This window comes from Myotis daubentonii, chromosome 6, assembly GCF_963259705.1.
Source record: "Myotis daubentonii chromosome 6, mMyoDau2.1, whole genome shotgun sequence".
NCBI lineage: Eukaryota > Metazoa > Chordata > Mammalia > Chiroptera > Vespertilionidae > Myotis > Myotis daubentonii.
In genome coordinates, this window is record NC_081845.1 from 89,676,131 (window position 1) to 89,688,423 (window position 12,293).

The 12,293-nt window shown below is 45.5% G+C and overlaps 1 long non-coding RNA gene across 1 annotated transcript in view; it reads right to left on the bottom strand.

Annotated features, from left to right (window-relative positions):
• The window catches only part of LOC132237365 (uncharacterized), a 32,210-nt gene that overhangs the window by 924 nt on the left and 18,993 nt on the right, over positions 1–12,293 (bottom strand). The window contains exon 2 of the long non-coding RNA XR_009453516.1: positions 1,574–2,058. This is a non-coding gene — a long non-coding RNA (uncharacterized LOC132237365). The remainder of the gene's footprint in view (positions 1–1,573; positions 2,059–12,293) is intronic.

The following is a 12,293-nucleotide window of genomic DNA, read 5'->3' on the forward strand; positions in this document are numbered from 1 at the left end:
AGGGAGGGAGAGGGGAAGAAATACCCTTGACCTTTCTCTCCTCCATGCCCCTTCCTCTCCTAACAGTGCCTTCTATTGACAAAACCCGGCTAACAGCCAAAGAAGAAAGAAGCCTGGGTGACCTAGTCCACAGAGGGCAGCCGCTGGGTGGACAGGGCAGGGACGGAGCAGAAGGGCAGGGGAGAATCACAGCCCCTGTCCTCGCACCGGGAGCCCAGGGAGTGGCTCTGAATTGTTTCTTCGCGCAGAGCGTGGCATCCAGGTCATGACAGCAGGTTCTAAGTGTATGAGACCAGTTTATGAGACTGGCCGGGTGGCCATGTTATTGCTGTTGATGCTCCCTTTGGACGAGGGCTCAGAGAGGGAGAATCCCGTGGCCTTTTCATGTTTCCCTCTGTTTAAGGCCCGGAGAACCCAGATTTCATTACTTCACGGGGTGGCTTTGCTCGGTATGTGACTTTTGCTGGGAAGAGTATCATATGTATAGAAGAGTATTTTATTTTTATTTTTTAAAAAATATATTTTATTGATTTTTTACAGAGAGGAAGGGAGAGGGATAGAGAGTTAGAAACATCGATGAGAGAGAAACATCAATGGGCTGCCTCCTGCACACCCACCACTGGGGATGTGTCCGCAACCAAGGTACAAGCCCTTGACGGGAATCAAACCTGGAACCTTTCAGTCCTCAGGCTGACGCTCTATCCACTGAGCCAAACCAGTCAGGGCTAGAAGAGTATTTTAAATATACATAGAGTTGAAAATACAGTACAGTTAGCACCTATGTACGTACCATAAAAATTAAAGAGTAGAACACTCACCAGGTGCCGGGGTCCAACCCCAGCAGGTCCAGGGGTCCCCAGAGGTGTGGACGGAGTCAGCGAAGAAGAAAGGACACGGAGACAGTGTTCAGTTGATCAGCAGCCTAGCCAGGATCTCCAGCCAGGATCTCCAGGCAAGTTCTGGTCCGGACCTCCAGAGAGGTTCTGCTGGTTCTCCAGCCAGGTTCTGTAGCCATGTTCCCTCGCTAGGTTCTCCAGCCAGGTTCTGTCTGAGATCTCCAGCCATGTTCTCCAGCCAGGTTCAGTCACCAGGTTCTAGTCAGGTTCTCTTGCCAATTTCTGTAGTCAGGTTCAGTCCAGGATCTTTTGCCATGTTCTCTCCAGCGAAGTTCTTCTGCCTGTAGGTTCTGTGTAAGTTCTGTCTGTAGGTTCTCTCTTCTAAGTCTGTCTCTTTCTGTCTTGTTACATCTGTATTTATACCAGTTGATTCAATCCTATCAATCTCTATTACAAAGGTTAGGGCGTTTCTTATCTCCATTCCAGGGAGTAAAGATTATGTAGCTTAAGCATGATTGTTCATAGTTAAAGTGATTAATTACCCGCCTGGCACTTAGTTGAGGGGTTTTATTCCCTCCCTAACTTCAGGGGAAAATCCCTACCTGGGGATTCAACCTTTCTCGGAGAGTGACCTTGGTTAAAACACAGCGCCAAGAAGGTGAGCAAACATATTAAGAACTGTATGCCATATATGCCAGGTCCCTTGAAACAGCAAGGATGGACCGGCTCCCGGCAACCAGGACCTTAGACACCCTCCAAGGGCTCCTCTGTAAATAAAACCTCAGCCTCCTCCCTAGAGGTAGCCTTGTCTTAACGTTTGTGCTCATCGCTCTTGGTTTTCTTCACAGTTTTACCATTAGGTGTGTATTATTACTAAACCGTGTGTATGGGGCAGGAGCACAAATCCAGCTGAGAATGAAAGGGCGACGTTCTCCTGTTTGATGCAAGTGTCCAGGAGAGAGAGAAGGTAGACGGGGTCTCTGGGTCAGTCTGGTTTCAGGTTCCCCGAGAGCTTACAAGAGTCCCTTCTAGGACAGTAGACAAACAAGGCCATGAGTTGGGAAACACAGGGCTCATCAGAGTTGGGCATCTGGTAGGGCTCTAGTGGGGGCCAGGTATTCAGTATCCGGAAGAAATATGGTCCGGAGTGTGGATTGCTTTGGATTTGCTGCCTCCTCATAGCCCACCTTCAGCTTCTGAAGCAGATCACAGCAGAGCACTTCTGGGGGGTGAAACGAGCAACCTCAGTGAGCCATTAAATAGGCCATAGCAGGAAAAGCAGCGACCTCGGCAGAAATGATTAAGGCAAGTCAAGAATAGATCATATCAGCCAGCCTCACCCAGGAATTCTGTCTTCAGGCACCGCTCCCCGAAAGGATCAATAGCAGTGGGGATCTTGGGGATGACAGCTCTTAACATATCTACCTTTTGAGGCATTCTGCTCTCATCTGGGCTGGTTGTCCTCTGTGTCATGTACACAGCTGTCCATCTGAGACACCATTTACCACCCTCTTGGGAATTTCTTTCATCCCTCTCCAGTGTTGAAGCTCATGTGTTCGGTATTCAATGTCTTTCTCTATTTCATCTCTCTCTCTCTCTCTCTGTTTTATAAAGCATATACTCCAGTAATTCCCTGAGGAAGGGTGCATGGGAAGAGAAATTTGTTAAGACTGTACAGATCTATAAATGTTTTTATTCTATAGTACTTGATTTATAGCACTTATTTTTTTAATGTTTTTATTCTATAGGACTTGATTTATAGTACTTGCTTTTCTAGTTGAGCTGGGCATAGAATTCCAGGTAGAAGTTAAATTTTTTTCACCAGTATTTTGAGGGCATTTCCCCATTGTCTTCTTATTTCACATATTCCTGTTGAGAAATCTAAAGCCATTCTGGCCTGGCTGGTGTGGCTCGGTGACTGAGCATTGCCCATGTACCAGGAGGCCACCAGTTTGATTCCCGGTGGGGCACATGCTCAAGGTTTGGGCTCCATCCCTAGGCAGCTGATTGATATTGATGTTTCTCTTTCACCAAAGTTTCTATCTCTGTACTCTCTCTTCCTTTCTCTCTAAAATCAATGAAAACATTTTTTTAAAATAAAAATTAAAAAGCATTGTCCTTTCTTTAAAAAAAAAAAATAAAGCCATTATAATTCCAGGTCCTCAATATTATTTTCCTACCCAGTTAGAGTTTTTCATTTATTCCACCAGGTTTCTCGTTTCCAAGAGTTTGTTAATGTCCATTGGAATATATATATATATATATATATATATATATATATATATATATATATATATATATATAGAGAGAGAGAGAGAGAGAGAGAGAGAGAGAGAGAGAGCATTCTGTTCTTGTTTCAGAGAAGTTCTTTTATTTTTCAAAATATATTAGTCATAAAATTTATTTGGGAATTTTTTTTCCTGCAGTTTTTGTTTCCTCCAAAATACTTTGTTCTCGTTTTTTATCTATGTCTCCTATAATACAGCCTTGCCTCAGATGTAAAACTTGGGGCTGTATGCTCATAATACATGAGAAGGTTAAAAAAAAAAACTAATTGGAAGCTCTGATGTAAAACTTGGCTGTATGCTCATAACACATGGGAAGGTTATGAAAAAACAACTAATTGGATGCTCGGAGTGGAGCCTGACAACACTGAGATTAGATTCAAAGTAGGGAAACCGGGCTCAGCTGTTTGTTGGGAGAACACCAAATATAGGCATTTACTTTTCAGATACCTAGAGAATGGTTTTCCTGTGTTTTGCCACGAAGGTAAGATTCTAGATGCTAATGTACTGGGAGCCAAGTGTGGAAATAACACAAACATATTCAGAGTGAGTCCTGTTCCAGAGGTCTGTTTCCAATGAGGCCCTCAAGGATGGGAAGTGGGAAGGTCACTGCCAGTCCACGCCTACAAAACCTATTGTCACCTTGTTACACACCAGGCTTGGCCGTGCTGTAGTAGAAAACTGAGTGTCCAAGCGATGGGGTAGGAAACAGTAAACCAGCATGTGCTGAGCATTTCTTTTACTGAAGGGAACAGTCGTACATGCATGTAAGTGAGCTCATTTACTAGCCACAAGGGGCCTGCATGGTAGGCATTGGGAAATTATTGAAGACTTAAATATTTTTTATTTTGCAGTAAATACTGACCAGTGAAGACTAAATTAACTGACCCAAGGTCAGACAGTTATTAAGTGACAGAGTTAGGATTCATACCCTAGTCCCTTGATTCCAAAGATCTTTATTATTATTTTTATTTATTTATTTTATTTTTTAAAATACATTTTATTGATTTTTTTACAGAGAGGAAGGGAGAGGGATAGAGAGTTAGAAACATCGATGAGAGAGAAACATCGATCATCTGCCTCCTGCACACTTCCCACTGGGGATGTGCCCGCAACCAAGGTACGTGCCCTTGACTGGAATCAAACCCGGGACCCTTGAGTCTGCAGGCCGACGCTATATCCACTGAGCCAAACCGGTCAGGGCTTTATTATTATTTTCATTTAAAATATATTTTTCTGTTGTAACCGGTTTGGCTCAGCGAATAGAGCCTTGGCCTGCGGACTGAAAGGTCCCAGGTTCGATTCCAGTCAAGGGCATGTACCTTGGTTGTGGGCACATCCCCAGTAGGGGGTGTGCAAGAGGCAGCTGATCGATGTTTCTCTCTCATCGATGTTTCTAACTCTATCCCTCTCCCTTCCTCTCTGTAAAAAATCAATAAAATATATTAAAACTAAATTTAAAAAAGATATTTTTCTGAGTAAAGAAGTACAGGCTATTATAGATATCTTAGAAAATATATAAAATTCCAAATCCATATTTTAAAACATATAAGGCCACCCAAACACTGTACAATTTTCATAAGGACCTCTCATAATTTATAATAATAATTTATTTGACTGTCTTCTAATTTGAATCATTTAGGTTGGTAAATCTATTCTTTTTCTACTGCATGGCACCAGCCAAGGGCAGCAAGAATGGCCAGGAGCCAGGGTCAGGAAGGAGCAGGGATCTAGGCAAGTCCCTTGGCAGAGAACTCCTGATTAAAGGCAGTTTAGATGGATGTGATTCAGTACCTTGGAGAGCTCCAAAGAGTCCACACCTCTAAGTGGGGACTAGGCCCAACCATGACTGAGAGTTCTTAAGGGTTCTGAACTGCTTCCCTAGAATGGACTGTTAGAAGAGACAACACACAGCTAGGATTGGAGGTCTCTTTGTCCTTGAGGGATTCATCCTCACCACTCCCCAGATCAGAGAGCTTTGTGGGAGTAGGTCATTCATTGTTCTCACCAATATGCCTTTCCTCATTGCTGAAAATGCCTGGCTAATTTCTATTCATCTTTTAATGTTCCATTTAATCACTAATTTCTCCAAAAAACGTTCTCAGCTCCCTCTACCTATCACCTCAAAAGCTTTTCCCTTTCCTTCTGCATTTCTTTTGGTCTTTATATATTCACTAGAGGCCCATTGCATAAAATTTGTGCACTGGGGAGGTGTCCTTTAGCCTGGCCTGTGCCCTCTTGCAGTCTGGGAGCCCTTGGGGGATGTCTGACTGATGGCTTAGGCCCACTCCCCACAGAAAGTGGGCCTAAGCTAGCAGTTGGATAACCTTAGTGCTGCCACGGAGGCAGGAGAGGCTCCCGCCATCGCTGCTGCACTCACCAGCCATGAGCCCAGCTTCTGGATGAGCGGTGCTATCCCTGTGGTAGCGCACTGACCAGGGGGTAGCTCCTGCATTGAGTGTCTGTCCCCTGGTAGTCAGTGCACGTCATAGCGACCGGTTGTTCTGCTGTTTGGTCAATTTGCATATTAGCCCTTTATTATATACTAGGGGCCCGGTGCATGAAATTCGTGCACTGGGTGTGCGTGGGGGGGGGGGGGGAGAGTGTCCCTCAGCCCAGCCTGCCCCCTCTCACATACTGGGAGCCCTCAGGCGTTGACCCCCATCACCCTCCAATCACAGGATCGGCCCCTTGCCCAGGCCTGACGCCTCTGATAGAGGCGTCAGGCCTGGGCAGGGGACCCTCATTTCCCCCCATCACTGGTTCTGCCCCCAGCCCAGGCCTGATGCCTCTGGCCCAGGCGTCAGGCCTGGGCAGGGGACCCCCAGACTCCTCCGATTGCTGGCTCTGCCCCTTGCCCAGGCCTGATGCCTCAGCCAGAGGCGTAGACCCCCATCACCCTCCGATCGTCTGATCGGCCCCTTGCCCAGGCCTGACGCCTCCGCCAGAGGTGTCAGGCTTGGGCAGGGGACCCCCATCTCCCCCCGATCACTGGCTCTGGCCCCCGCCCAGGCCTGAGGCCTCTGGCCCAGGAATCATGCCTGGGCAGGGGACCCCCATCTCCCTCTGATGGCTTGCTCCACCCCCCGCCCAAGCCTGACACCTCTGACCCAGGCTTCAGGCCTGGGCAAGGGGACCATCATATCCCCCCAATCCCCGGCTCCGCCCCCCACCCAGGCCTGATGCCTCTGGCCCAGGCCAGAGGAGTTGACCCTCATCACCCTCCGATCACCAATCACCAGATCGGCTCCTTGACCAGGCCTGAGGCCTCCGGCAGAGGTGTCAGGCCTGGGCAGGGGACCCCCAGCTGCAGCGGCCCCGCGATCGTGGGCTCCGCTTTAGGCCCAGGCAAGGGACCCCTAGCTCCCAGGACTGCCAGCTTCGACCGTGCCCAGCTCCCATCGCTGGCTCCACCCCTACTTCCTGCTATCACTGGCCAGGGCGGAAAAGGCACCTGATTCTCTAATCATGGCTGGGGGGCAGGGCAAAGGCGGCCTTTGCCCTGCCCCCCAGCTCTTAGCTCCCCCCTGGGTTTCCGATCACTGTCAGTGGCAGGGGGCTTCCTCCTGCTTTCCCTTTCACCTCCCTGCATTGTGCCTACATATGCAAATTAACCGCCATCTTGTTGGCAGTTAACTGCCAATCTTAGTTGGCAGTTAATTTGCATATAGCCCTGATTAGCCAATGAAAAGGGTATTGTTGTACGCCAATTACCATTTTTCTCTTTTATTAGTGTTGAAGATTGGACTAGATTATAATTTTCTGTTTGTTCTTCTAACTAGACTATGAGTTCCTCGTCGACAGGGCCTGATTCTCAATGATCTTTGGTCTTAGTAAATACTCAACAAATAATGTTAAATATTCAATAAATGAGTGTATTTTCTGTAGGCAATGGAGAGCTATTGAAAGTGGTTCTCACCTAGGGAAAATTTTTGCCCCCAGAGACATTTGGCAGTGTCTGGAAATAGTTCTGTTGTTGTTGTTAACTGTGGGGTGTGTGTGTTACTGGCATATCATAGGTAGAAACCATGGATGTTTCTCAACATCCTACTATGGACAGGACAACCCCCACAACAAATAATTATTTGGCTCAAAGTGTTATATGTGCTGAGGTTGGGAAACCCTGTTTTAGAACAATAAAATGAGTTTAATCAAACTCTTCTTTAATCAACTTAGGAGTCTTCAGAGAACAGTGAATCCCCCTGGCTTGTTTTCCAGACGTGAAAACTGAGCTAGTTGGTGTAGGGCCAGAGCAAAACCTTGTACCACGACATCCTTTCCACACAGTTGCATTTGGCTAACATTGTTTTTACCCACCCAGTACTCTGAGTGGTATAGGAATGGGATGATTTTCTTACTGCCTATTATAATAGGTTCACCAATCAGGTTTGGGAACAAGACTAGAGGAAAAAATTATTTATTTATTTATTTATTTATTTATTTATTTAGTATATTTACAAGACTAGAGGAAAAAATTATTTATTTATTTACTTATTTATTTAGTATATTTATATTCCTCATCCGAGGGTATTTTTTACATTGATTTTTAGAGAGATACACTGATTGGTTGCCTCCCGCACACACCCCAACCAGTGCCAGAGATTGAGCCTGCAACCAAGATATGTGCCCTTGACCAGAATCAAGCCTGGGACCCTTCAGTTCAAGGGCCAATGCTCTAGCCACTGAGCAAACTGGCTCCGGCTGTTAGTTGATATTTTTTATTTTTTATTTATTTTTTGAATATATTTTACTGATTTTTCACAGAGAGGATGGGAGAGGGATAGAGTTAGAAACATCAATGAGAGAGAAACATCGATCAGCTGCCTCCTGCACATCCCCCACTGGGAATGTGCCCGCAACCAAGGTACATGCCCTTAGCCAGAATCGAACCGGGGACCTTTCAGTCCCCAGGCCGACGCTCTATCCACTGAGCCAAACCGGTTAGGGCTAGTTGATATTTTTTAAAAGAATAGTTTATTAATATTTAAAGAGCGAAGAGGGGTGAGAGAAACATGGATGAGAGAGGGCAACATTGATTGGCTACCTCCTGCATGCCCTCCACCAGGTTTTTTGTTTTTTTTTTAAAAATATATTTTATTGATTTTTTACAGAGAGGAAGGGAGAGAAATAGAGAGTTAGAAACATCGATCAGCTGCCTCCTGCACATCTCCTACTGGGGATGTGCCCACAACCCAGGTACATGCCCTTGACCGGAATCGAACCTGGGACCTTTCAGTCTGCAGGCTGACACTCTATCCACTGAGCCAAACCGGTTTCGGTGCTCCACCAGGTTTTATGCCCACAACCTGGGCATGCGCCCCTGACCAGGAATGGAACCAGCAACCACTTGGTGCATGGGATAATGCCCAAGCAACTAAGCCACACCAGCCAGGGTGAAAAAAAAATTGAAGTCACAGAACAGGTACTGCCAGCCTTCTCTCACCCCACCCTTGCATTGGCCTCCTTTTCTTTTCTGGAAATATATGTTCTAAATCTAGGGCTGAATGAGAAGAAACAGTTCTCTCAAAGGCTCATTTCTGAACAATTCCCAATCTGCTCCGGGAAATGAAAGATTAGCCTGTGGAAGAGTGAATTAATTTTAAGCCACTCTGCATTAGAACCAACTGAAGTGCTGGAGAGCCTAGCCTGCCACAGGAGAATTCACTCTAATTGCTACAGACCAAGGGGATCCAGTGTAATTTTCCTCCCATCAACAAATAAGAGCATTTAGGGAGACAAATTCAATCTCCAAGGGTTCAAGTGCCTCAGATTTAGAATGTTCTTGATCTCAAAGAGTGCCCTGACCACTCTTCTCATGAGCCAAATCTGCCATTTTCCCAGCAGTAATCACATGTCCGACTGCTCCCATTCAGCTCAGTTGATTTAGAAAAGCCAAGTGATTCAGGCACAATACACAGTGAATCAGCAGAGTAAAAAAATGTAGGAAAAAATAATCTTCATCGCATCCTAAATAAAGTGCCTTCCAATAAACTTGGTGAATTGTCTTCAAGGGATTCAGCTGAATGTGTTAAGCATTTATTATATACCATAAATGTCTGGAGCATACATGATTAGCTGAAAATTATATTTGTGGGTCCACTGAGCTCTGAAATGATGCAGAGGGGAAGCTAGTTTCTGCAGAGACTCAACTTTCTTTGCTGAAGTTTCCTTGGAGCATCAAAAGCTTTGCCTGTATGGGCTGCTATTGGCCCGAGAATGGGAGGGGGGACAGGGTGGGGAAGGATAATAGGCAGCAGGTCCCAACAAGGAAATACCGTTTCTCCACTTCTATTCCCTGTCCTCTTCCTCTCCCCTGCACACCCTCCAAACTACCCCCCCACACACACACACACACTCTCACACACCATGGGGAAAAGCAGTGTAGCAACTCAGTATGTAGACTTAAGTAGGTTTAGGTTTGAACCTTCGTTCTACTCATTTTCAGAGCCTCAAATTCTTCACCTATAAATTGGGACTCATACTGCTAAAACCCCCAGATTGTCAAAGGCGTTTACATGAAATGATATAAATAGAGCATATGGCTCATGAAGGCACTAAGTAATGTTCTACTATCATTGGGCTCAGTCTCTGCCTGGACAATTTTTTTAAAGACAGAAAGCTTGGTTCAGGGAACTAGTGAGATGGGAATGTGGGACAGGGATGGTCAAATGTAAAAAAAAAAAGTCTTATTTGGGGTCCACTTCAAGTTCTGAGATCTAACAATTTTCTGAAACTCTTTACATGATATAAAATGATTGGATTTGTGGTTAACCAAATTTTTGAAATTGCTCAGTTCTGTACTTCAGTTTCTAGAGAATAGACTTGTCACTGAGCAGGCTTGGAGAAGGTCCAAAACTTCTTGGACATTGCAATAACCTGGAGCTTAGAGTCCAGAGAGAACATCAAGCAGGAATCACCCTTTCATAGGTTCAGAGAAAAATGCTTCAACCATGAATTTTCAGTTAGAGCAAACACAGGGTGGTGATAGGTCTCCTCAGTGCAGGGTGCCCACATCAGCTCTCCATCAGAATCACTGGGATAATTTTACAAAAATGTATAAATTCTTGAGCCCTGCTCTGGAGATTCAATGTCATGGAGGGGCTCAGGGCCTCGTTTGTTTGTTTGTTTGTTTGTTTTTAATTAAGGTGCCAAGGTGTTTCTGATGATCAGCTAGATTTAGAAATAACTCAGGCGATGGATGGCTCAGGTCCATGGGCTCTCATGGGTTCCTGCTTTAGAAGTGATTGAGTATTAGCTTCTCTACTCTATTTCCCTTTGTAAAGATCTGGCCCATGTCTCCAAAATGATATAAGAAAGATTTAGGAGAGTCTTAAGGGGCACTTGAATCTGATTCCTATTTTAGGGGTAGTGATTCTGGATTAGATGGCTGAGAAATGACACTATCTAAAAGTGGCGGTTATTAGCACTTTTTGGCATTCAAGTCCTGCACAATAAGATGCAACCTTCTCCCACCATTTCCCACCAGGCACACAAAGTGTTTTTCCAATATATCTTGAACTTTTCTAATTTTTGTTCACATGTTCCTCTCTAATCTGCAATGAGCATAGCTTCACTGCGACAATATGACCTGGTGGTTAAGAGGTTGGCTTTGGAATTAAGGCATGCTGGAATTCTGGTGTGGTTGTGAGCCAACCTGTACTATACTCACAAACAACCTACAGATGGCAGAGCAACAAGATAGAAGGGGCCTGGGTCCCTGCCCAATGATACTCTCAAGTGATGCCTAGAAGGAAAACAAACTTCTATCTTTTCAAGCCACTATTATTTTGGGCCTTTATTCAAAAGCCTTACACTATATCCTAACTAGTGACCAACAACAGCAGTACACGTGATAAGGGTTGTTATAGAGGATGCACTTGGTGCTGGGAGAGCATGTCTGAGGAAACCAAACCCTTCCGTGGGAACAAGGCCCAGGAGGCTCCCTAGAGAAGATTTTTAAGTCAGGTATGTATGATGAGTGGCACTTAGACATGGGAGGAAGGAATGAAAGGATGCCCAGATAAAAAGAAAAAGCATGGGCAAAGTACAAAGGTAGGAAACAACATGAGATCTTTGGGAAATGAGGGCTTGGCAGACCTAAAGAGTCAGGTATGAATGGGCAGTGGGAAGTAATGAGGTGGAAGCTTGGGAGTGAGTCTTGTAGGGGAAAGGAAGAAGGTGTGGTGACATAATGAAAATTAATCAGAGAATCCTTCACCATGGAATTTCTCAATGTCTTTTAGCAGCTCCTGGTAAGAGAGGAGACTGAAAGCCAAACGTAAGTGCTATTGAAAGGGCGAGGACTACGCCCTCCATCTTACCCTGGGTCCTCCACTTTTGGACAGAGCCATGTGCTCGGCAAGGCTTCTTCCCGGAAGCCCAAGCCTCTGCTAGCCACACCCAGGATTTCTCTAAACTAACCAATGACAATCAAGGGAAGTGCACACCATCGATCTGACCACATCCTGTGTAACAAGACACTGACTTGCGCCTGGCCAATCGGCAGGGCCCACAGTCCCCTCATCCCCTTACTCCACCCCCCTATAAAACTCCTCTTCACACCGGGCTAGGTCTCTCTCTGCCACCTGCGGCTGTGTCAGTAAGGAGGGTAGGGGAGCCAGACCCGGGTTTGAATAAAAGACTCTTTGCTTTTGTATCGGACACGGCTGGCTCCCTGGTGGTCTTTTGGGGATCCTGAAATCTGGGCATAACACTATATGGTTTCCCTCTACTATTAGCTTCCTGATGGAGGGCACAGATTCGTAGAGGGGCTCAGTCCATTTTCCTAACAGCAAGATTTCTTATGAGGCAAACAGGAATCCCCAATGGCTCCTACAAACAGACTGTGGGAGGTTGGCTCAGCCGTAGGCCTATCAATACCAGATCAAAGCAACCCCAAGTGAGGTCACCGGTTAAGTAAATGTAACCCATGCCTATTAAGGTAACAGGAGGAAGAAGTTTATTTTGGTTCAGACAAGCTCTGGAGAGTGATGGGAGTCAGGGAGAAGGCAGGAGCAGAGTCATATGTCAGTTTTTTGATATATAAATAATTTCAGTTCAACATCTGAGAGAAATAGTATCTTCTTTAGTCTAAGGACCTACCCAGTGTTAGGTTAGGTGGCTCGGGAGACAGCGCAAGAAATAGAGTCCAGTGAATAAGAAAGGAAAGGAA